This window comes from Artemia sp. Qi Xiang Cuo, chromosome 12 (genome assembly GCF_049724085.1).
Source record: "Artemia sp. Qi Xiang Cuo chromosome 12, ASM4972408v1, whole genome shotgun sequence".
Classification (NCBI taxonomy): Eukaryota; Metazoa; Arthropoda; class Branchiopoda; order Anostraca; family Artemiidae; genus Artemia; species Artemia sp. Qi Xiang Cuo.
The window spans coordinates 23,929,185-23,950,769 of record NC_142805.1 but is presented as its reverse complement, the minus strand read 5'-3'; the positions used below and the strand labels follow the sequence as shown (position 1 = coordinate 23,950,769).

Genomic DNA, 21,585 nt, shown 5'->3' with positions numbered 1-21,585 from the left:
CTTAACTATAACTAAACTTCAACTCTAACTAAAACTTTAAGCTAAGACTCCAAGCTAAAACTCCAAACTCTTAATTATAGCTAAACTAAACTTCCACTCTAACTAAACTCTAAGCTAAGACTCTAGGCTAAAACTCTCAACTCTTAACTATAACTAAACTAAACTTCAACTCTAACTAAAACTCTAAGCTAAGACTCTAAGCTAAAACTCTAAACTCTTAACTATAACTGAACTACAACTCTAACTAAAACTCTAAGCTAAGACTCTAAGCTAAAACTCTAAACTCAACTAAAACTAAACTAAACTATAACTCTAAGCTAAAACTTTAAAGTAAAACTAAACTACACTTAAACTCTAACTATAGCTCTAAGCTAAGACTGTAAATTAATACACTTAAATCCTAAATAAAACTAAATTAAACTACAACTCTAACAAAAACTCTAAGCTAAGACTCTAAGCTAAAAACTCTAAGCTCTTAACTATATCTAAACTGGCCTTATACTCTAACATAGACTCTAAGCTAAGACTCTAGTCTAAAACTCTAAACTCTTAATTAAAATTTAACTAAACTATAACTTTAACTAAAACTCTCAGATATTACTATAAGCTAAAACTATACATTCTTAAGTATAACGAAACTAAACTTCAACTCTAACAAAAACTCTAAGCTAAGACTGTAAGGTAAAACTCTAGACTCTTAACTAAAACTAAACTAAGCTAAAACTCTAACAAAAACTCTAAGCTAAAACTCTAAACTCTTAACTATTACTATACTAAACTTCAACTCTAACTAAAACTCTAAGTTAAGACTATAGGCTAAAACTCTAAACTCTTAACTAAAACTAAACTAAAATAGGACTTCAACAACAACTCTAAGCTAAGACTCTAAGCTAAAAACTATAAACTCTTAACTAAAACTAAACTAAACTAGATTTCTAACAAAAACTCTAAGCTAAGAATCTAAGCTAAAACTCTAAACTCTTAACTAAAACTAAAGTAAACTTCTACTCTGACTAAAACTCTAAGCTAAGATTCTAAGTTAAAACTCTAAACTCTTAACTATAACTCTAACTCGTAACAAAAACTCTAAGATAAGACTCTAAGCTAAGACTCTAGGCTAAATCTCTAAACTCTTAACTAAAACTTAACTAAACTATAACTTTAACTAAAACTCTAAGCTATGATTCTAAGCCAAAACTCTAAATTCTTAAGTATAACTAAACTAAACTTCAACTCTAACTAAAACTCTAAGCTAAGACTCTAAGCTAAAACTTCAAAATCTTAACTATAGCTAAACTAAACTTCAACTCTAACTAAACTCTAAGTTAAGACTCTATGCTAAAACTTTAAACTCTTAACTATAACTAAACTTAACTTAAACTCTAACTAAAACTCTAAGCTAAGACTCTAACCTAAGACTCAAGGCTAAAACTCTAAACCCTTAACTAAAACTTAACTAAACTAAAACTTTAACTAAAACTCTAAGCTATGATTCTAAGCTAAAACTCTAAATTCTTAACTATAACTAAACTAAACTTCAACTCTAAATAAAACTCTAAGCTAAGACTCAAAGCTAAAAATTCAAACTCTTAACTATAGCTAAACTAAACTTCAACTCTAACTAAACTCAAAGCTAAGACTCTAGGCTAAAACTCTCAACTCTTAAATATAACTAAACTTAACTTCAACTCTAACTAAAACTCTAAGCTAAGACTCTAATGTAAAACTCTAAATTCTTAACTATAACTAAACTTGAACTCTAACTAAAACTTTAAGCTAAGACTCTAAGGTAAAACTCTAAACTCTTAACTAAAACTAAACTAGAAACTCTAACAAAAACTCTAAGCTAAGACTCTAAGCTAAAACTATAAAGTAAAACTAAACTAAACTTCAACTCTAACTAAAAATCGAAGCTAAGACTCTAAGGTAAAAACTCTAAACTCTTAACTAAAACTAACCTAAACAAGAACCCTAACAAAAACCCTAAGCTAAGACTCTAAACTCTTAACTATAAGTAAGCTAAACTAGAACTCTAACTAAGACTCTAAGCTATGACTCTAAGGTAAAACTCTAAACTCTTAACTATAACTAAACTAAACTAGAACTCTAACAAAAACTCTAAGCTATGACTCTAAGGTAAAACTCTAAACTCTTAACTAAAAATAAAGTTAACTAGAACTTTAACAAAGACTCTAAGCTATGAGTTTAAGCTAAAACTCTAAATTCATAACTATAACTAAACTAAACTTCAACTCTAGCTAAAACTCTAAGCTAAGACTCTATGCTAAAAACTCTAAATTCTTAATTAAAACTAAACGAAACTAGAACTCTAACAAAAACTCTAAGATAAGACTCTAATCTAAAATTCTAAACTCTTAACTATTACTAAACTAAACTTCAACTCTAGCTAAAACTCTAAGTTAAAATTCTAAACTCTTAACTAAAACTAAACTAGAACTTCAATAAAAAAATTCTAATCTATGACTCTAAGGTAAAACTCTAAACTCTTAACTAAAACTAAACTGAACTAGAACTCTAACAAAAGCTCTAAGCTAAGACTCTAAGCTAAAACTCTAAACTCTTAACTAAAACTAAAGTAAAATTCAACTCTAACTAAAACTCTAAGCTAAGACTCTAAGGTTAAACTCTAAATTCTTAACTAAAACTAAACTAAACTACAACTTCAAAAAAAACTCTAAGCTAAGACTCTAAGCTAAGACTCTAGGCTAAAACTCTAAACTCTTAACTAAAACTTAACTAAAACTACAACTTTAAATAAAACTATAAGCTATGACTCTAAGCTAAAACTCTAAATTCTTAACTATAACTAAACTAAACTTCAACTCTAACTAAAACTCTAAGCTAAAACTCAAAGCTAAAACTTCAAAATCTTAACTATAGGTAAACTAAACTTCAACTCTAACTAAACTCTAAGCTAAGACTCTAGGCTAAAACTCTCAACTCTTAACTATAACTAAACTTAACTTCAACTCTAACTAAAACTCTAGGCTAAGACTCTAAGCTAAGACTCTAGGCTAAAACTCTAAACTCTTAACTAAAACTTAACTAAACTACAACTTTAACTAAAACTCTAAGCCATGATTCTAAGCTAAAACTCTAAATTCTTAACTATAACTAAACTAAACTTCAACTCTAAATAAAACTCTAAGGTAAGACTCAAAGCTAAAAATTCAAACTCTTAACTATAGCTAAACTAAACTTCAACTCTAAATAAACTCAAAGCTAAGACTCTAGGCTAAAACTCTCAACTCTTAACTATAACTAAACTTAACTTCAACTCTAACTAAAACTCTAAGCTAAGACTCTAATCTAAAACTCTAAATTCTTAAATATAACTAAACTTCAACTCTAACTAAAACTCTAAGCTAAAACTCTAAGGTAAAACTTCAAACTCTTAACTAAAACTAAACTAGAAACTCTAACAAAAACTCTAAGATAAGACTCTAAGCTAAAACTATAAAATGTTAACTAAAACTAAACTAAAATTCAACTCTGACTAAAATTCTAAGCTAAGACTCTAGGCTAAAACACTAAACTCTTAAATATAAAAAAACTAAGCTTAAACTCTAACTAAAACTCTAAGCTAAGACTATAAGCATAACTATAAAGTAAAAATATATTAAACTTCAACTCTTAAAAAAACACTAAGATAAAACTCTAAGGTAAAAACTCTAAACTCTTAACTAAAACTAAACTAAACAAGAACTTTAACAAAAACTCTAAGCTAAGACTCTAAACTCTTAACTATAACTAAACTAAACTAGAATTCTAACTAAAACTCTAAGCTATGACTCTAAGCTCAAACTCTAAACTCTTAACTATAACTAACCTAAACTTCAACTCTAACTAAAACTCTCAGCTACGACACTAAGGTAAAACTCTAAACTCTTAACTAAAACTAAACGAAACTAGAACTCTAACAAAAACTCTAAGTTAAGACTCTAAGCTAAAATTCTAAACTCTTAACTATTACTAAACTAAACTTCAACTCTAACTAAAACTCTAAGTTAAAACTCTAAACTCTTAACTAAAACTAAACTAAACTAGAACTTCAACAAAAACTCTAAGCTAAGACTCTAAGCTAAAACTCCAAACTCTTAACTATAACTAAACTGAACTAGAACTCTAACAAAAGCTCTAAGCTAAGACTCTAAGCTAAAACTCTAAACTCATAACTAAAACTAAAGTAAAATTCAACTCTAACTAAAACTCTAAGCTAAGACTCTAAGGTTAAACTCTAAATTCTTAACTAAAACTAAACTAAACTAGAACTTCAACAAAAACTCTAAGCTAAGACTCTTAGATATGACTCTAGTCTACAGCTCTAAACTATTAACAATAACCTAATTAAAAATACAAATTTCATTAAAACTCTAAGCTACGACTCTAAGCCAAAACAATAAGTTCTTAACTATTACTAAACTAAACTTCGACTTTAACTAAAACTCCAAGATAATAATCTAGTCTACAACTTAAGACTCTTAACTATAACTAAACTAAGCTAGAATTATAACAAAAACTCCAAGTTAAGACTCTAAGCTAAAATTCTAAACTCTTAACTATTACTAAACTAAACTTCAAATCTAAATAAAACTCTAAGTTAAAACTCTAAACTATTAACTATAAGTAAACTAAACTAGAACTTCTACATAAACTCTAAGCTGAGACTCTAAGCTAAAACTCCAAACTCGTAACTAGAACTAAACTTAACTAGGACTCTAACAAAATCTCTAGGCTGAGACTCTAAGCTAAAACTCTAAACTCATAACTAAAACTAAAGTAAAATTCAACTCTAACTAAAACTCTAAGCTAAGACTCTAAGGTTAAACTCTAAATTTTTAACTAAAACTAAACTAAACTAGAACTTCAACAAAAACTCTAAGCTACGACTCAAAGCTAAGATTCTATGCTAAAACTCTAAACTCTGAACTAAAACTTAACTAAAACTACAACTTTAACTAAAACTCTAAGCTATGACTCTAAGCTAAAACTCTAAACTCTTAACTATTACTAAACTAAACTTCAACTCTAACTAAAACTCTAAGCTAAGACTATAAGCTAAAACTCTAAACTCATAACTAAACTAAACTAGAACTCTAACAAAAACTCTAAGCTAAGACTCTAAGCTAAAACTCTAAACTCTTAACTAAAACAAAAGTAAACTTCAACTCTAAATAAAAATAAGCTAAGACTCTAGGCTAAAACTCTATGCCAATGGGTTGAAGAAAAAACCAGAAAAATGTTGGATAATTTCTAAGTCTAAAAAATTCAGTCCGAAAAAACTTTAAAAACTTCAAAAAGGGAGGGGCGAAGGGAGAGGCTAAGGGGACTTTGGGGGCGTGGGGGGCCTTTGGGGGCCCGGGGGTCTTTGGGGGCTCGGGGGCCTTTGGGAGCCAGGGGGCATTTGGGGGCCCGGGGGTCTTTGGGGGCACCGGGGACCTCTGGGGGCACCGGGGGACCTTTGGGGGCCCGAGGGCCTTTGGGGCCCGGGGGCCCTTTGGGGTTGGGCGGGGGGTTCTTTCGGGGTTAGGGTAGGGGGGTCGGGGCCCTTTGGGGTTGGGGAAGGGGGGTTGTTGGGGTTGGGGACCTCACAACATTGTTCAAATGGAACTTGTGTATTATCGCGACCACAGAGTTTCACCCTCAAATCATCTTCTAAATCATCTTCTAAAATCATTTTCTAAAATGCCTCAAACGGTTTTGCTTAAATCATCTTCTAAAATGTCTCAAAACGGTTTCGCCCAAATAATCCCTTAACGTAATTTCTGCGTGTTCCTTTTGTTTTGGCATCCCTGCGCTGTCACATTTGAAATTTCTAGGAAACCATTTCCCGCGTTAATCTCTTCATCTCATAGATGTTCCTAGCTACACTATTATAGTTTCGATAGAATATTAATTTATCTCTGTGACCTAAAGATCGAAGAAGCCGTATTTAAAAATAGAATTTCTATCTCTTTAGACTCCCGCATAATTCCAAGATAACAAGTGATGTCATTTCTAATTTTCCTTTCGTGAATCAATAATTCCCCTTAGAAACAACTAATTAATTCCCCTCGAGTCGATCAATACATTCCCCTCGATTATGCAAATCAATTTATCAGAAATTCTCTCCCCTTCGTGGATCGATAATCTTTGAATAAATTATGTACTCGTCGGAGTTAGACTAAATTGACCTTGAGAAGATATGTTCTTTTGATAACCGAATTATGTACTCGTCAGAGTCATTAGAGCCTTTCTACTACTAGCCCTTCAGATTTCCAATCGAATGAGCCTTTTTTGAAGTTTCTACGACAACACTTTCTATAAAAACCTTATATGCCCTCAGGGCATAACTTAGTACTCTTGCTCTGACGGTTTTGGGGGAGTGTCCTCCTCAAAAATACATTTTCATGTGGAAATCAACTACGCTGAACAAAATGGCTATCTCAAAATTTTGATTGGATGTGTTTGGGGGAAAGATGAACGTGGGTGAGGGGGGGGGGGCTAGTTGCCCTCCAATCACTTTCAACTATTTTATTTTTTTGGTTTTCCCCAGGGGGATTGTATTGACCCAGTGGTCCTAGATTACCAGGAGAGGGCTTATTCGAACAGAAATTGAAACTTCTAGTGCCCTTTTCAAGCCACCGAAAAATTGGAGGGCAGCTAGGCCCCCTCCCCTGCCCCTCTTTTTCCCAAAATCGTCTGATCAAAATTTAGAAATAGCTATTTTGTTGATCATATTTGAAAGGTCCAATAACTATGTCTTTGGGGATAACATGACCCCTCCTCCACATCCCCGGGAGAAACGTCTTTAAATTATAAAATTTACAAATTGTTTTTGTATAGTATTTAGTATTGGGATGTAGTTAACATTTTCGGGGGGGGGGACAATCAATCAATCAATCAAACAACCTTTTATTTTTAAATAAATGAACAAACGAAACAATTAACATGAACTTTTCGACTCAAAGCAATGCTTGTACGAGTCACACCCAATATTGGTAAACAAATTTATATCACACTATGAAATGAAAAACGAAGAGCTGATAACACAAGAGAGGGATAAAGAATTAGAAAGGAAAGAATTGAGACGAGGTGGAGTCAAAAAAGGAGAGTGAGAGGATAAGAATCAAACGAAAAATTGAGACATTAACTCATGCAGCATCCAATACTGTGTAAGAGAGGTATCGTTTTTGGAGTGTGCCAAATGATTTTATAGATTCATTAATTGAGTTCCATACAGAAATACTTCTATAAACTGGAGAGTGTTGAGACCTTGTAAGCCTTCTTTTCGGTAGCAAAAAATTGCTTTCAGGTACAGTCTATTTCTGTGTTCGATAGACTGAACGAGACCTTTCGTCACCCAAGGAAATTTGGGAACACTTCTGATCCGACTTGTTCGTAGAGGAAGACACCTTTCTGTTAACTGTTTAAGCAGGCTCGTAAGCGCATTTGCAGCCATATCTGCCAAAGACACATGAGCTACAACAGACCAGTCATTCGATTTCAGGGTTTCAAACTTCAAGAAAGGGCAGTCCCTTAAAATGTTTTAGCATACTTGCTAGGAAAACACTAAAACCAGCTCAAAAGAATTATCATATGACTATTTTGACCTCTTAGGGAGTTCTTTGTGGTGTAATGCTGTTTGATTGATAAACTGGCCGACGGAAGAAAGGAAGATGTCACTGCCTTTTCAGTTAAGTTTACAGTCAAACCAAACAAATTCTCAACAGCTTCCGATGATAGCTTGTAACCTAGTAGAATTCGCTAATAGAAACTCGTCGTTTTGACGGTCAGCCGACGCTGAGGCATGCAAAGTTATTTTATGGTATTGAATCCCCTTAAGGCCAATTCTCAATGAGATTTTTCTGATATCGAGATTTTATTATTGCCAACTTGGGTCAGTCAAATTTTCCATACGAATTTCTTGACTGACAGAAAAATTCTATAAGACATTCTGATTAGGTCAACTTAGTGCTTGCTAAATCTCGGTATAAGCAAAATCTCATTTTGAATGAGCCTTTAGCTGAATTTTGTTCGCTCCTATATCAATCTTATAGAGCTGATTTCGCGAGCTAACTGAATAATTTTTCTTCACTTGCAGAGATTGTTTTTATGGTGCTGATTTTGTCTTGTTTGAACTGAGCTTTTCAGATTTTACTGTGCTTAATTTAGCAGGGAAAAATTTTATGTTATTAACGGTAGAATGTTCCATGGATTGAGTTTTGTGAGTTTTGAATGTACTCAGTTTTGGGTCCTTTAAATTTCTCACGGGTTGAGTTTTGTGTCAGTAGATTTTTGTAAGTTTCAACTGCGTCAAGTTTTCCAGGCCGAATTTTCCATAGGCGAGTCTACAAATTCCTATTTTTAGCCACCCCTTTATATGGAGACAACCCATAATGAAGCTGAGCACTATTTCTTTTTTTTCTTGCATATGAACAGGCAATAAAGATTTTGAATAAATAGAAATATACATTAGTATGGCCCTTAATAAATTAAGAACACTCCAAAACAAATTAATCAATAATAGTATAGTATAGTATATTTGACAAAAAAAAAAAAAAAAAAAAAAAAAAAAACACAGAGCCATGGCCACAGAAAAAACAAACAAACATAAAATACACTTAACAACATACAAATAAAATTAATCGAATCAATTTAAACTTTTGATAAGAACAATTAAAGCACAGAAAATCATTGAAAAACACTAATGCAAACAAACAAACAAAGTCATCACATAACACTCTCACAATGGGTTATATTCATATGAATAAGCCGCGCCAGATTCTTAATACTAATAAAATACCCATTTCCCAACAATTTTTCCATCCAAGGCTCATCCCCCTCATCTACTCCAAAAATTTCCTTTCTCAAAACCCTTAAACCTTCACATTTCACCAGAAAATGCAATAAATTTTCCTCCCACTCTTCACAAAGCGAGCAACTGTAGGACCACTCTTCATTCTAACCCTTCCCAAATATCTTCTTCCCTCCAAGTGGTTTAAAATTAACTCTACAAGAAATTACCCTCTTAATATCCTCCATAGATAGCCCAGCTCTAAAATACACCTCCCCTCCCCAATATTAGTGTATATCATATTTTTCTTAAATATTTTTCTAACATTTTCTTCTTGGCAAATTATGTAAATGTAATATAAAAATATATAGGCAATTTGCTTTCGTTGCACTCTATCTCCAAGTAAAGAAACCTCTGCACATTGATTAAATTATGAGCTTTCTCTCCCATGCTATGAATTTATAAATATTTTCTCCTTTTGTGAATATAAAACACTAAAATATGGAGGCATCTACGAAAATCTCAGTCGAATATTTAGTGAGGTGGAACTGAAAAAAGAAAGATAAACAGTGAGGGGGCACTAATAAAGGAAGGTAAACAAGCAAAACCCTTGAAAATCCTAGTAATCAAGTTCTTATATAGGAGACTGGCAAATCCATTAGAAAAAGCTTACTCATTCAAATGCCAATGTGTTATTAAGGGAGAAATACACACACATCAAAACATAAAAGACAAACACATAAAAGACACAGATCAACGATGTGTGTCTTTTTTTCTTTGAATTTCTTTTCCCAGGGGTAATCTTATCTAGAAAGTTGTCTTGGAATATCAAAAGATGATTCATTAAACTGAAAATTGGAGCCTTAGCGTCCCTTTTAAGAATCAAATGAGTCTGTTTTTCACAAAAGTGGGGTTCTCTGCCATTTTGTGGCGTAAAACAACACTTTTGGCCTGAAGTGGGTCCCAATACAATCAAATAAAAAACCCGATATAGCTAAACTCCATAGAGAGATTTGTTTTAAAAAACTTATCTCAAAAACTGTGACAAAATTCACCCCTTTTTATGTTTCAGACCCCCCCCCCCTTATAAATGTTTGAAGTTGTGCACTTTTTCAGAGACGCTCATCGCACAGTTAGTCGATGGATTGCATTACGAACATTAAATTTGATTATATAAAAACAGGGGTTGAAGGTGGGGGCTTACAGCCATCCTTAGATTTTAGAGAGCCTTTGATAATTAAAAAAAAAAAAAAAAAAAAAAAAAAAAAAAAAAAACCTAAGACACGAAGTTTTGACTTCAAGTTACTAAAATTAATTGATTTTAGATCTATTTACTGATAGCTATTAGCATATAAAAACTTCCGAAAAGGGGTTAAAAAACCCAAAACTGGGTATAGGAGCTCATCTACCGCAAGGTCAACTCAAGTACCTTTATTACATTGTAGAAAAAAAAAAATTTGCCACTATTTATATTTTAAAATATCAGGTAGGAATTACCCCCCCCCCTCCCCCCCCTGTGAAGAATATTTTGAAGCGCTTTAATTCATTAAGCCAACTGCTTGGAGAGATAGAGGGCTATGCAATAAACAAAAAATCTCCAATGAAGTGTGCTAGGGAGAAGAAAGATAAATAGCATCTAAAAACTGATAAAGGAATGTCAATAAAACTCATTGGAAAGTCTAGTACTGAGTTTTGGCTGTTAGAACTGGAAAAAATTAGTGAAAATAACATCACTATTAGCCATGTCTTGATGCAACCTATGCAACCTGCTAATCAACTTTTAAATCACTATGCTAACACTTTTAAATCACTTATCACCCAAGACTGTACTTTTCAGACAGCGTCTAGAACTTAGTCCTGTTGGCTCTTCCATAAATAGTGGAAATATTCCATAGTATTGAGTAGTAAATCACTAAATGTTTTGTTCAAGTATAAATAATATTTTGCCGTGCCGAAATAGATATTAAACAACAAACACAGTTACAGCAGAACATATACAATTCACCTGTCTGCCTGCAAAGCTCTTCCAGGACATACATAACACTGGTATATAAATCATCTGGCTGGTAAGAAACCGATGGAGAAAGAACTAGCTGAAATCAAGAACATTGTAGCTATTCACAAGAACATAAACTTAGGAATCTAAAGAGCAATTAAAGCAATGAAGAATGGGATTTCTCCGCTCTTATCATGTTAAGAGCGTCGACGTACTTCACTTTTCTCTGGGAGCACACTTCAAAGAGACGCGTGACGGATAAAGTGGAACTGGTCTTCTATCCAAAATAGTCAACCAGATCCTTCAAATGGCATACTCTACCAGCCAGTAAAGAAGGCAACAAATGAAAGTTGAAGGATAAATAGCCTCAGTAACTTTATTCGTATTAAAAAAGGGTTAAATCTTAGAAATTATAAATCGCCAAATTTTTCTTTTTATTTACAGAATTTGGCATCTATCCAAAGTTCTTAGGATTTTGTTGATTTTGAATTGAAGTTATCAAGTATTTCGCAAGTTAGGTTAGGTACTGCTAACAATGATTTTGAATTGAAGTTTGCATAGGTTGCAGGTTGTGTGCAGGTTGCATAAGTGCAGGTTGCATAGGTTGCATCAAGACATGGCTAATAGTGATGTTATTTTCACTAATTTTTTCCAGTTCTAACAGCCAAAACTCAGTACTAGACTTTCCAATGAGTTTTATTGACATTCCTTTATCAGTTTTTAGATGCTATTTATCTTTCTTCTCCCTAGCACACTTCATTGGAGATTTTTTGTTTATTGCATAGCCCTCTATCTCTCCAAGCAGTTGGCTTAATGAATTAAAGCGCTTCAAAATATTCTTCACAGGGGGGAGAGGGGGGGTAATTCCTACCTGATATTTTAAAATATAAATAGTGGCAAATTTTTTTTTTTCTACAATGTAATAAAGGTACTTGAGTTGACCTTGCGGTAGATGAGCTCCTATACCCAGTTTTGGGTTTTTTAACCCCTTTTCGGAAGTTTTTATATGCTAATAGCTATCAGTAAATAGATCTAAAATCAATTAATTTTAGTAACTTGAAGTCAAAACTTCGTGTCTTAGGTTTTTTTTTTTTTTTTTTTTTTTTTTTTTTTTTTTTTTTTTTTAATTATCAAAGGCTCTCTAAAATCTAAGGATGGCTGTAAGCCCCCACCTTCAACCCCTGTTTTTATATAATCAAATTTAATGTTCGTAATGCAATCCATCGACTAACTGTGCGATGAGCGTCTCTGAAAAAGTGCACAACTTCAAACAGTGAGAAGGGGGGGGGTCTGAAACATAAAAAGGGGTTAATTTTGTCACAGTTTTTGAGATAAGTTTTTTAAAACAAATCTCTCTATGGAGTTTAGCTATATCGGGTTTTTTATTTGATTGTATTGGGACCCACTTCAGGCCAAAAGTGTTGTTTTACGCCACAAAATGGCAGAGAACCCCACTTTTGTGAAAAACAGACTCATTTGATTCTTAAAAGGGACGCTAAGGCTCCAATTTTCAGTTTAATGAATCATCTTTTGATATTCCAAGACAACTTTCTAGATAAGATTACCCCTGGGAAAAGAAATTCAAAGAAAAAAAGACACACATCGTTGATCTGTGTCTTTTATGTGTTTGTCTTTTATGTTTTGATGTGTGTGTATTTCTCCCTTAATAACACATTGGCATTTGAATGAGTAAGCTTTTTCTAATGGATTTGCCAGTCTCATATATAAGAACTTGATTACTAGGATTTTCAAGGGTTTTGCTTGTTTACCTTCCTTTATTAGTGCCCCCTCACTGTTTATCTTTCTTTTTTCAGTTCCACCTCACTAAATATTCGACTGAGATTTTCGTAGATGCCTCCATATTTTAGTGTTTTATATTCACAAAAGGAGAAAATATTTATAAATTCATAGCATGGGAGAGAAAGCTCATAATTTAATCAATGTGCAGAGGTTTCTTTACTTGGAGATAGAGTGCAACGAAAGCAAATTGCCTATATATTTTTATATTACATTTACATAATTTGCCAAGAAGAAAATGTTAGAAAAATATTTAAGAAAAATATGATATACACTAATATTGGGGAGGGGAGGTGTATTTTAGAGCTGGGCTATCTATGGAGGATATTAAGAGGGTAATTTCTTGTAGAGTTAATTTTAAACCACTTGGAGGGAAGAAGATATTTGGGAAGGGTTAGAACAAAAACTTACACACACACACAAAAACTTACACACACACATAAAAAAACTTACACACACACAAAAACTTACACACACACAAAAAATCTTACACACACACAAAATCTTACACACACACAAAAACTTACACACACACAAAAACTAACACACACACACAAACAAACACACACACATAAAAACTAACACACACACACACAAACACACTCACAAAAACTTACACACACACACACACAAAAACTTACACACACAAAAACATACACACATACAAAAACTTAAACACACACACACAAACACAAAAACTTAAACACACACACAAAAACTTACACACACACACACACAAACTTACACACAAACAAAAACTTACACACACACACAAAAACTTACACACACACACACACACACACACACACACCTACGTACGCGCGCGTACGTAGGCTAACCTAACCTAACTTAACCTAACCTAACTTAATCTAGCCTAACCTAACTTAGTCTAACCATACACCTAACTTTGCCTGTCTCTCACCTAACCTCACCTAAGTGAATCTAAAATAACCTAACTTTTTGCCTGTCTTTCACTATGAGTGTTTGTCTGAGCAGGTGTGCTGCCATCTATGACAACATGAAATATGCTTGCGGCTTTAGTGATCGTACTCTATGCTTGCTCTTACATTGGAAGTCGTCTCTCTGTTTGTGTCGTTTCTGTGTGTTTGTCGTCTCCGTGTGTGTGCTGTCTCTATGTGTGTGTCGTCTCTATGTGTGTTTCGTATCTGTGTGTGTGTAAGTTTTTTTTGTGTGTGTGTGTGTGTAAGTTTTTGTGTGTGTGTAAGTTTTTGTGTGTGTGTGTGTGTGTGTAAGTTTTTGTGTGTGTGTGTAAGTTTTTGTGCGTGTAAGTTTTGTGTGTGTGTGTGTGTGTGTGTAAGTTTTTGTGTGTGTGTAAGTTTTTTTGTGTGTGTGTGTTAGTTTTTGTGTCTGTGTAAGTTTTTGTGTGTTAGTTTTTGTGTGTGTGTAAGTTTATGTGTGTGTAAGTTTTTGTTCGTGTTTCTAAGTTTTTGTGTGTGTGTAAGTGTGTGTGTGTGTGTAAGTTTTTGTTAGTGTGTGTTAGTTTTTTTGCGTGTGAGAATGTTTTTGTGTGTGTGTGTGTGTGTGTGTTTTTGTGTGTGTGTGTGTGTGTAAGTTTTTGTGTGTGTGTGTAAGTTTTTGTGTGTGTGTAAGTTTTGTGTGTGTGTGTGTGTGTGTAAGATTTTGTGCGTGTGTGTAAGTATTGTGTGTGTGAAAGTTTTTTTTGTGTGTGTAAGTTTTTTGTATGCGTGTAAGTTTTTGTGTGTGTGTAAGTTTTTGTGTGTGTGTGTGTTAGTTTTCATGTGTGCGTGTAAGTTTTTGTGTGTGTGTAAGTTTTTGTGTGTGTGTATGTTTTTGAGTGTGTGTAAGTTTTTGTGTGTGTTTGTTTGTGTGTAAGTTTATGTGTGTGTGTAAGTTTTTTTTTGTGTGTGTGTAAGTTTTTGTGTGTGTGTAAGTTTGTTTGAGTGTGTGTGTACGTTTTTTGTGTGTGTGTAATTTTTGTGTGTGTGTGTTAGTTTGTGTGTGTGTAAGTTTTTGTGTGTGTGTAAGTTTGTGTGTGTGTATAAGTTTTTGTGTGTGTTTAAGTTTTTATGTGTGTGTAAGTTTTTGTGTGTGTGTAAGTTTTTGTGGGTGTCTGTAAATTTTTGTGTTTGTGTAAGTTTTTGTTTGTGGGTGTAAGTTTTTTTGTGTGTGTGTAAGTTTTTGTGTGTGTGTAAGTTTTTTTGTGTGTGTGTAAGTTTTTGTGTGTGTGTAAGTTTTTGTGTGTGTGTGAGTTTTTGGGTGTGTGTAAGTTTTTATGTGTGTTTAAGTTTTTGTGTGTGTGTAAGTTTTGTGTGTGTTTGTGTAAGTTTTTGTGTGTGGGTTAGTTTTTGTGTGTGTGTGTGTGTGTGTGTAAGTTTTTGTGTGTGTTTGAGTTTTTATATGTTTGTACGTTTTTGTGTGTGTGTATGTTTTTGTGTGTGTGTAAGTTTTTGTGTGTTTGTGTGTAAGTTTTTTTTTGTGTGTAAGTTTTTATTCAGAATCGAAGTTGAACTTTTCTTCACTTCTTTGAGAAAAGAGAAAATTCAGAATCGAAGTTGAATTTTTCTTCTTCCGGGAAAATATTTGGAACACTTCAACTTGTAAAATGGGTTTAGGAGGGACATTAAGAAAGGAACATGCTCTGAAATGCCTTTTGAAAAGTATTGCTTGGTGTTGAGGTATCCAAAAAGCTTTCAAATAAAGTTGTGGGTGACAAGGATGGGTACTTCAAGTTGTAAAATGGGTCTAGAAGGGACCTTAAGAAAAGAAGTTGCTCTGAAATGCCTTTTGAAAGGAATTGCTTGGTGTTGAGGTATCCAAAAAGCTGTAAAGTAAAGTTGTGGGTGAAAAGGATGGGTACTTCAAGTTGGAAAATGGGTTCAGAAGGGACATTAAGAAAAGAAGTTGCTCTGAAATGTCTTTTGAAAGGTATTTCTTGGTGTTGTGGTATCCATAAACTGTAAAGTAAAGTTGTGGGTGAAAAGGATGGGTTCTTCAAGTTGGAAAATGGGTTTAGAAGGGACATTACGTAAAGAACTTGTTTTGAAATGTCTTTGAAAGGTATTTCTTGGTGTTGAGGTATCCAAAAAGCTGAAAAGTATAGTTGTGGGTGAAAAGGATGGGTACTTCAACTTGTAAAATGGGTTTAGAAGGGACATTAAGAAAGAAACTTGCTCTGAAATGCCTTTTGAAAAGTATTTCTTGGTGTTGAGGTATCCAAAAAGCTGTAAAGTATAGTTGTGAGTGAAAATGATGGATGCTTCAACTTGTAAAATAGGTTTAGGAGGGATATTAAGAAAGGAACTTGCTTTGAAATGCCATTTGAAATGTATTTCTTGGTGTTGAGGTATCCAAAAAGCTGTAAAGTAAAGTTGCGGGTGAAAAGGATGGGTACTTCAACTCGGAAAATGGGTTTAGAAGGCACACAAGGAAAAGAAGTTGCTCTGAAATGCCTTTTGAAAGGTATTGCTTGGTGTTGTGGTATCCAAAAAGCTGTAAAGTAAAGTTGTGGGTGAAAAGGAGGGGTACTTGAAGTTGGAAAATGGGTTTAAAAGGGACATTAAGAAAGAAACTTGCTCTGAAATGCCTTTTGAAAAGTATTTCTTGGTGTTGAGGTATCCAAAAAGCTGTAAAGTATAGTTGTGAGTGAAAATGATGGATGCTTCAACTTGTAAAATGGGTTTAGGAGGGATATTAAGAAAGGAACTTGCTCTGAAATGCCTTTTGAAAAGTATTTCTTGGTGTTGAGGTATCCAAAAAGCTGTAAAGTAAAGTTGTGGGTGAAAAGGATGGGTACTTCAAGTTGGAAAATGTGTTTAGAAGGGGCATTAAGAAAGGAACTTGATCTGAAATGCCTTTTGAAGAGTATTGCTTGGTGTTGAGGTATCCAAAATGCTGTAATGTAAATTTGTGGTGAAAAGGATGGGTACTTCAAGTTGGAAAATAGGTTTAGAAGGGACATTAAGAAAAGAAGTTGCTCTGAAATGCCTTTTGAAAGGTATTGCTTGGTGTTGGGGCATTCAAAAAGCTGTAAAGTAAAGTTGTGGGTGAAAAGGATGGATACTTCAACTTGTAAAATGGGTTTATGAGGGACATTAGGAAAGGAACTTGCTCTGAAATGTCTTTTGAAAAGTATTGCTTGATCTTGAGGTGTGCAAAAAGTCGTAAAGTAAAGTTGTGGTGAAAAAGATAAGTACTTTAACTTGTAAAATGGGTTTATGAAGGACATTAAGAAAAGAACTTGTTGTGAAAAAATATAATGAAGCCTTTGGAAAGTATTGCTTGATGTTTGGGTATGCGAAAAGTCGTAAAGTAAAGTCGTGGGGAAAAAAATAAGTACTTCAACTTGTAAAATGGGTTTAGGAAGGACATTAAGAGAAGAACTTGTCCTGAAATGCCTTTGAAAAGTATTGCTTGATGCTGGGGGTGTGCAAAAAGTCGTAAAGTAAAGTTATGGGGAAAAGGATGGCTACTTCAACTTGTAAAATGGGCTTAGGAATGACATTAAGAAAGGAACTTGTTCTGAAATGTCTTTTGAAAAGTATTGCTTGATCTTGGGTTGTGCAAAAAGTCGTAAAGTAAAGTTGTGGTGAAAAAGATAACTACTTCAACTTGTAAAATTGGTTTATGAATAACATTAAGAAAATAACTTGTTCTGAAAAGATATAATAAAGCCTTAAAAAAGTATTAAAAAATGGCGGCTCAGGGGCCTTTGGGACGCCTGGGGCCCTTGGGGAGCCTGGGGGACCTTTGGGGACCGGGGGCTTCCTTCGGGTTGGGGTAGGGGGATCGGAGCCCTTTGGGGTTGGGGTAGGGGTATCTGAGCCCTTTGGGGTTGGGGTAGTGACCTCACAACACTGTTCAATGGAACTTGTGTATTATAACGACCACAGAGTTTCACCCTCAAATCCTCTTCTAAAACATCTTCTAAAATCATCTTTTAAAATGTCTCTAACTGTTTCGCCGAAATAATTCCCCAAAATGTCTAAAACGCTTTCGCCCATTTTGACTTGTAAAATGGGTTTAGGATGGACATTAAGAAAATAACTTGTTCTGAAAAGATATAATAAAGCCTTAAAAAAGTATTAAAAAATGGGGGCTCAGGGGCCTTTGGGATGGCGGGGGCCCTTTGGTAGCCCTGGGGACCTTTAGGGACCGGGGGCTTCCTTTGGGGTTGGGGTAGGGGGATCGGAGCCCTTTGGGGTTGGGGTAGGGGGATCTGAGCCCTTTGGGGTAGTGACCTCACGACACTGTTCAATGGAACTTGTGTATTATAACGACCACAGAGTTTCACCCTCAAATCCTCTTCTAAAACATCTTCTAAAATCATCTTTTAAAATGTCTCTAACTGTTCCGCCGAAATAATTCCCTAAAATGTCTAAAACGCTTTCGCCCAAATAACCCCTAAACGTAATTTCTGCGTGTTCCTTTTGTTTTTGGCATCCCTGCGCTGTCACATTTGAAATTACTTGGAAACCCTTTCCCGCGTTAATCTCTTCATCTCTAAGTTCAAAACATTCGCCCGGAAACAATTCTCCTGGAAAATTGTTTCCAGGTCGACGTTTGTTATTGATTCACGAAAGGGGAATTAATTTGTTGTTTCTAAGAGGAATTATTGATCTACGAAAGGGGAATTAATTTGTTGTTTCTAAGGGGGATTATTGATTCAAGAAAGGGAAATTAATTTGTTGTTTCTAAGGGGAATTATTGATTCACGAAGGGGGAATTATTTTTTTGTTTCTAAGGGGAATTATTGATTCAAGAAAGGGGAACACGTGATTCTGTTTCCTATTCCGGGATCTTAACATTCGCCCCTAGCGTGCACTTGGCCAAACAACCACAACATTCTCGGAAACGTGTTCTCCCTGGGGATTCCATGCCCATATTTGGTGCCCCGTCACGACTGACAGCACAGGTGTTCTCCCTGGGGATTCCATGCCCATATTTGGTGCCCCGTCAGCATTAAACTAAATTGTAGATGACAGCAGGGGTGAGGGGTGGGATCAATAGGGGCCTTTCTACTAATATGTTATACCTTGTTGAAACTCTATACTACACGAACAAGCATTTTAGTTTGTATAATTGGAGGTCCGAATTGAAGACTTCAATCCCCCCCCCCCCCCTCCAAATTAAAATATCTTGGTATTATGGACATGATGTATATCTCTGAATTTCAATCATTTAGAAAATAGAAATGATTAATTGCTATTAATTAAAGATCAATTGTCTTGATAAATGAATTGCATTTAAAAGATCGCTCCTACCAAAACTATTTCTGTACGCCCCACGACTGCACACTCCTCATGGCCGCCATCTATTCTGCTTACTCCTTCCATGGATGCAGAAAAATACTCCTACGAAAACTATTACTTTTACCAAGAATTCCCCTACAATGAAACATTTCGGTGTCACTACTCCTACCGCAACTACAGCAATTCCTCTCGAGAAAATTTAACCAATCTTCCTCGGTCAGTCAAAGCCCCTACATTTCAAAACCATACTTGACCACTGTCATTGCTGTGGCTTCCAATATTCTAATATTTAGTTCGAAAACTTCTCATTATTCTTTAAAACTTTTTCCGTTGTGAAAAGACACCCTGCATCTCTGCTATTCTACTTTTTACATCTTCACATACTGCACTATATTCACAAATTATGCTGCCAAAGTGAGTTTAGCAATCTACTTGATTGATTTTCTCGTTACCTAATATTACATCTTCACCTTCATTTATTCCTAGTCAAATTGACTTAGTCTTTTTAGCACTAATTTTTAAGCCTACTCTTGGACCTTGAACTATATCGTTCATTTTCCCAGCATTTTCATTTAGGACACTTAAATTGTATGTATAGTCCAAGTATAGGAGGGTTTTTCGGTTTTGCCTTCCCACATGGGTCTATACTGTATGTTCATAAATCTAAATCGTCAGAGATTCCGTAGGGAATGAGGATATGTCAGAGTCAGTTGCGCCATATTAGGTCGAATGTCTGTCAGAAACTACTGAATAGTATATACAGTTCTTGTTTGAATCTAAGGTATTCTTTCTTGAGCTGTCAAATGAGGCCTATTTAACCGATTGTGGATCAGCCAGAATAGAAGACAGTCTGATATTCCCTATGATGGAAAAAGTAAGTGCTTGAATATGTATTAGTTAGACTTTTACTGGAACATATGACTGGTGGCTCATGGGGCATTTAGACGGTAGTTTTCAAATTCCTTCTTTGATTACTTTTCGTGAATCGGGACAATGTGGGCCTTCCACCATTAACACGTTATGACGCCGATTTCCCAAAAGCAGACCCAATGATATGGCACAATTAAGTTACTTTATCTGACCCGACGCTAATAGTTTCAGCGGTACTTTCGTCTGTGCCTGGATCTTTTTATTGCTTGAGCAACTGGACCGTTTATTCAGTTGCTAACATTAGTGGGAGATTAATCTGGAGGATTACTTGAGGATTAATTTTGTCTTTACATTACACTGTCCATCTTTCAAATTCCCTCTTTGAATCACTAATCTCGTTTCCGTCTATATCCCCAATAACTGATGTTTGCTCAAGACACGGTCACTGATGATTTTAAAAGACCCAGCTCACGTATCATTCTGAAAACTAGTGCATCCTTCTGTTAATTGATAAAAAATTAGCGTTCCTTCAGAGCTGACTACGTAGTGTCTTTCTAATGCCTCCTTGTACTCTTCCCAAAAGGAGTTTGTAGATATATCGGCTATCACGTTTAGACTTGAGAAAAAAAAGTTGCTTATCTTCACAAAGACTAATGATCTCGTCTGTTGTACATAGATTCCTCTTGAGGCTTTCATGACCAAGAACATCATTCGCTGTCTCAATGATGGTTGACGTGACTTGACTAGTGTGCTATCCATTGATCCAGAGCTAGATGGTATAAAACGACCAATCCTTCTATATTATGGACCTATAAAGTGATCGTGCATGCTATATTTGGAACTTGATATTCAGGGACAAGATAGTGTAATGCAACCAGACGGGTTTCTGAGGCAACACCTATTTTCTGGGTCAATCAGAGATGTTTTTACTAACGGTGCTCCATAAGACAATAATAGATACGAAACTAGATTTGTGTATTCAAAGATGGTCTCTTTGTAAAAATACTAGTTTGGCCCGGAGGCATTATAATCATATTTTTTCAGTATAAATAAAGATGCAATCAGTTTTTATAGATCAGTTGAAAAAAACAACTTGAAAAGATAACATTTTATTGTTAAATTTATTCGTTTGTTTGAATAAGTCATTCAGCGAGTAAAATATATTAATTGCTCTGATTAATTATTTGCTCTGATATTGAGATTAGATGGAGAATTCTAAGAGGACGCATGTGAGTATATTTTTTTTATGCTGTATTAAAAGAATCCATTTTGTGTTGGAATTAAGTCTTCACTGGCCTATATTGAACTGATGTGTAAATATACTATTAACAGATAATGGAAAAACATAGTTTACTGTTACACGTGCCAATTCTTTTTAATATTAGCTAAGATGTATCGGGTATATCATGCAGTTCCATGTAAATACCTTTCCAGGTTAGGGTTGTAAATCGCTTTGGTATATTTATGACGAACTTTGCTTGTTAAAATATTTAGTAAAAATTAAAAAAAACACGGATGACTCTAAGGGTCGTTTATATGTAGCAATAAGAAGCTTTTTTTTCAAAAGAACTAAACAATTTAATTCAAGGAACTAGCTGTTGAGGAGGAGACAACCCCCTTTTTTATGCTGTATTAAAAGAATCCATTTTGTGTTGGCATTAAGTCTTCACTGGCCCATATTGAACTGATGTGTAAATATGTTATTATCAGATAATGGAAAACCAAAGTTTACTGTAACACGTGCCAATTATTCTTAATGTTAGCTAAGGTATATCGGGTTTATCATGCAGTCCCATCTAACTCCCTTTTCAGGTAGAGGGTTGTAAATCGATTTGATATATTTATGACGAACTGTCTCTGTCAGAATATTTTCTAAAAATTAAAACACGGATGAC

At 34.4% G+C, this 21,585-nt stretch overlaps 1 protein-coding gene across 3 annotated transcripts in view; it reads left to right on the top strand.

The window, feature by feature from the left end:
- Nucleotides 1-21,585, top strand: part of LOC148945908 (5-hydroxytryptamine receptor 1B-like) — a 229,068-nt gene that overhangs the window by 121,812 nt on the left and 85,671 nt on the right. The gene's annotated exons all lie outside the window — the stretch shown is intronic.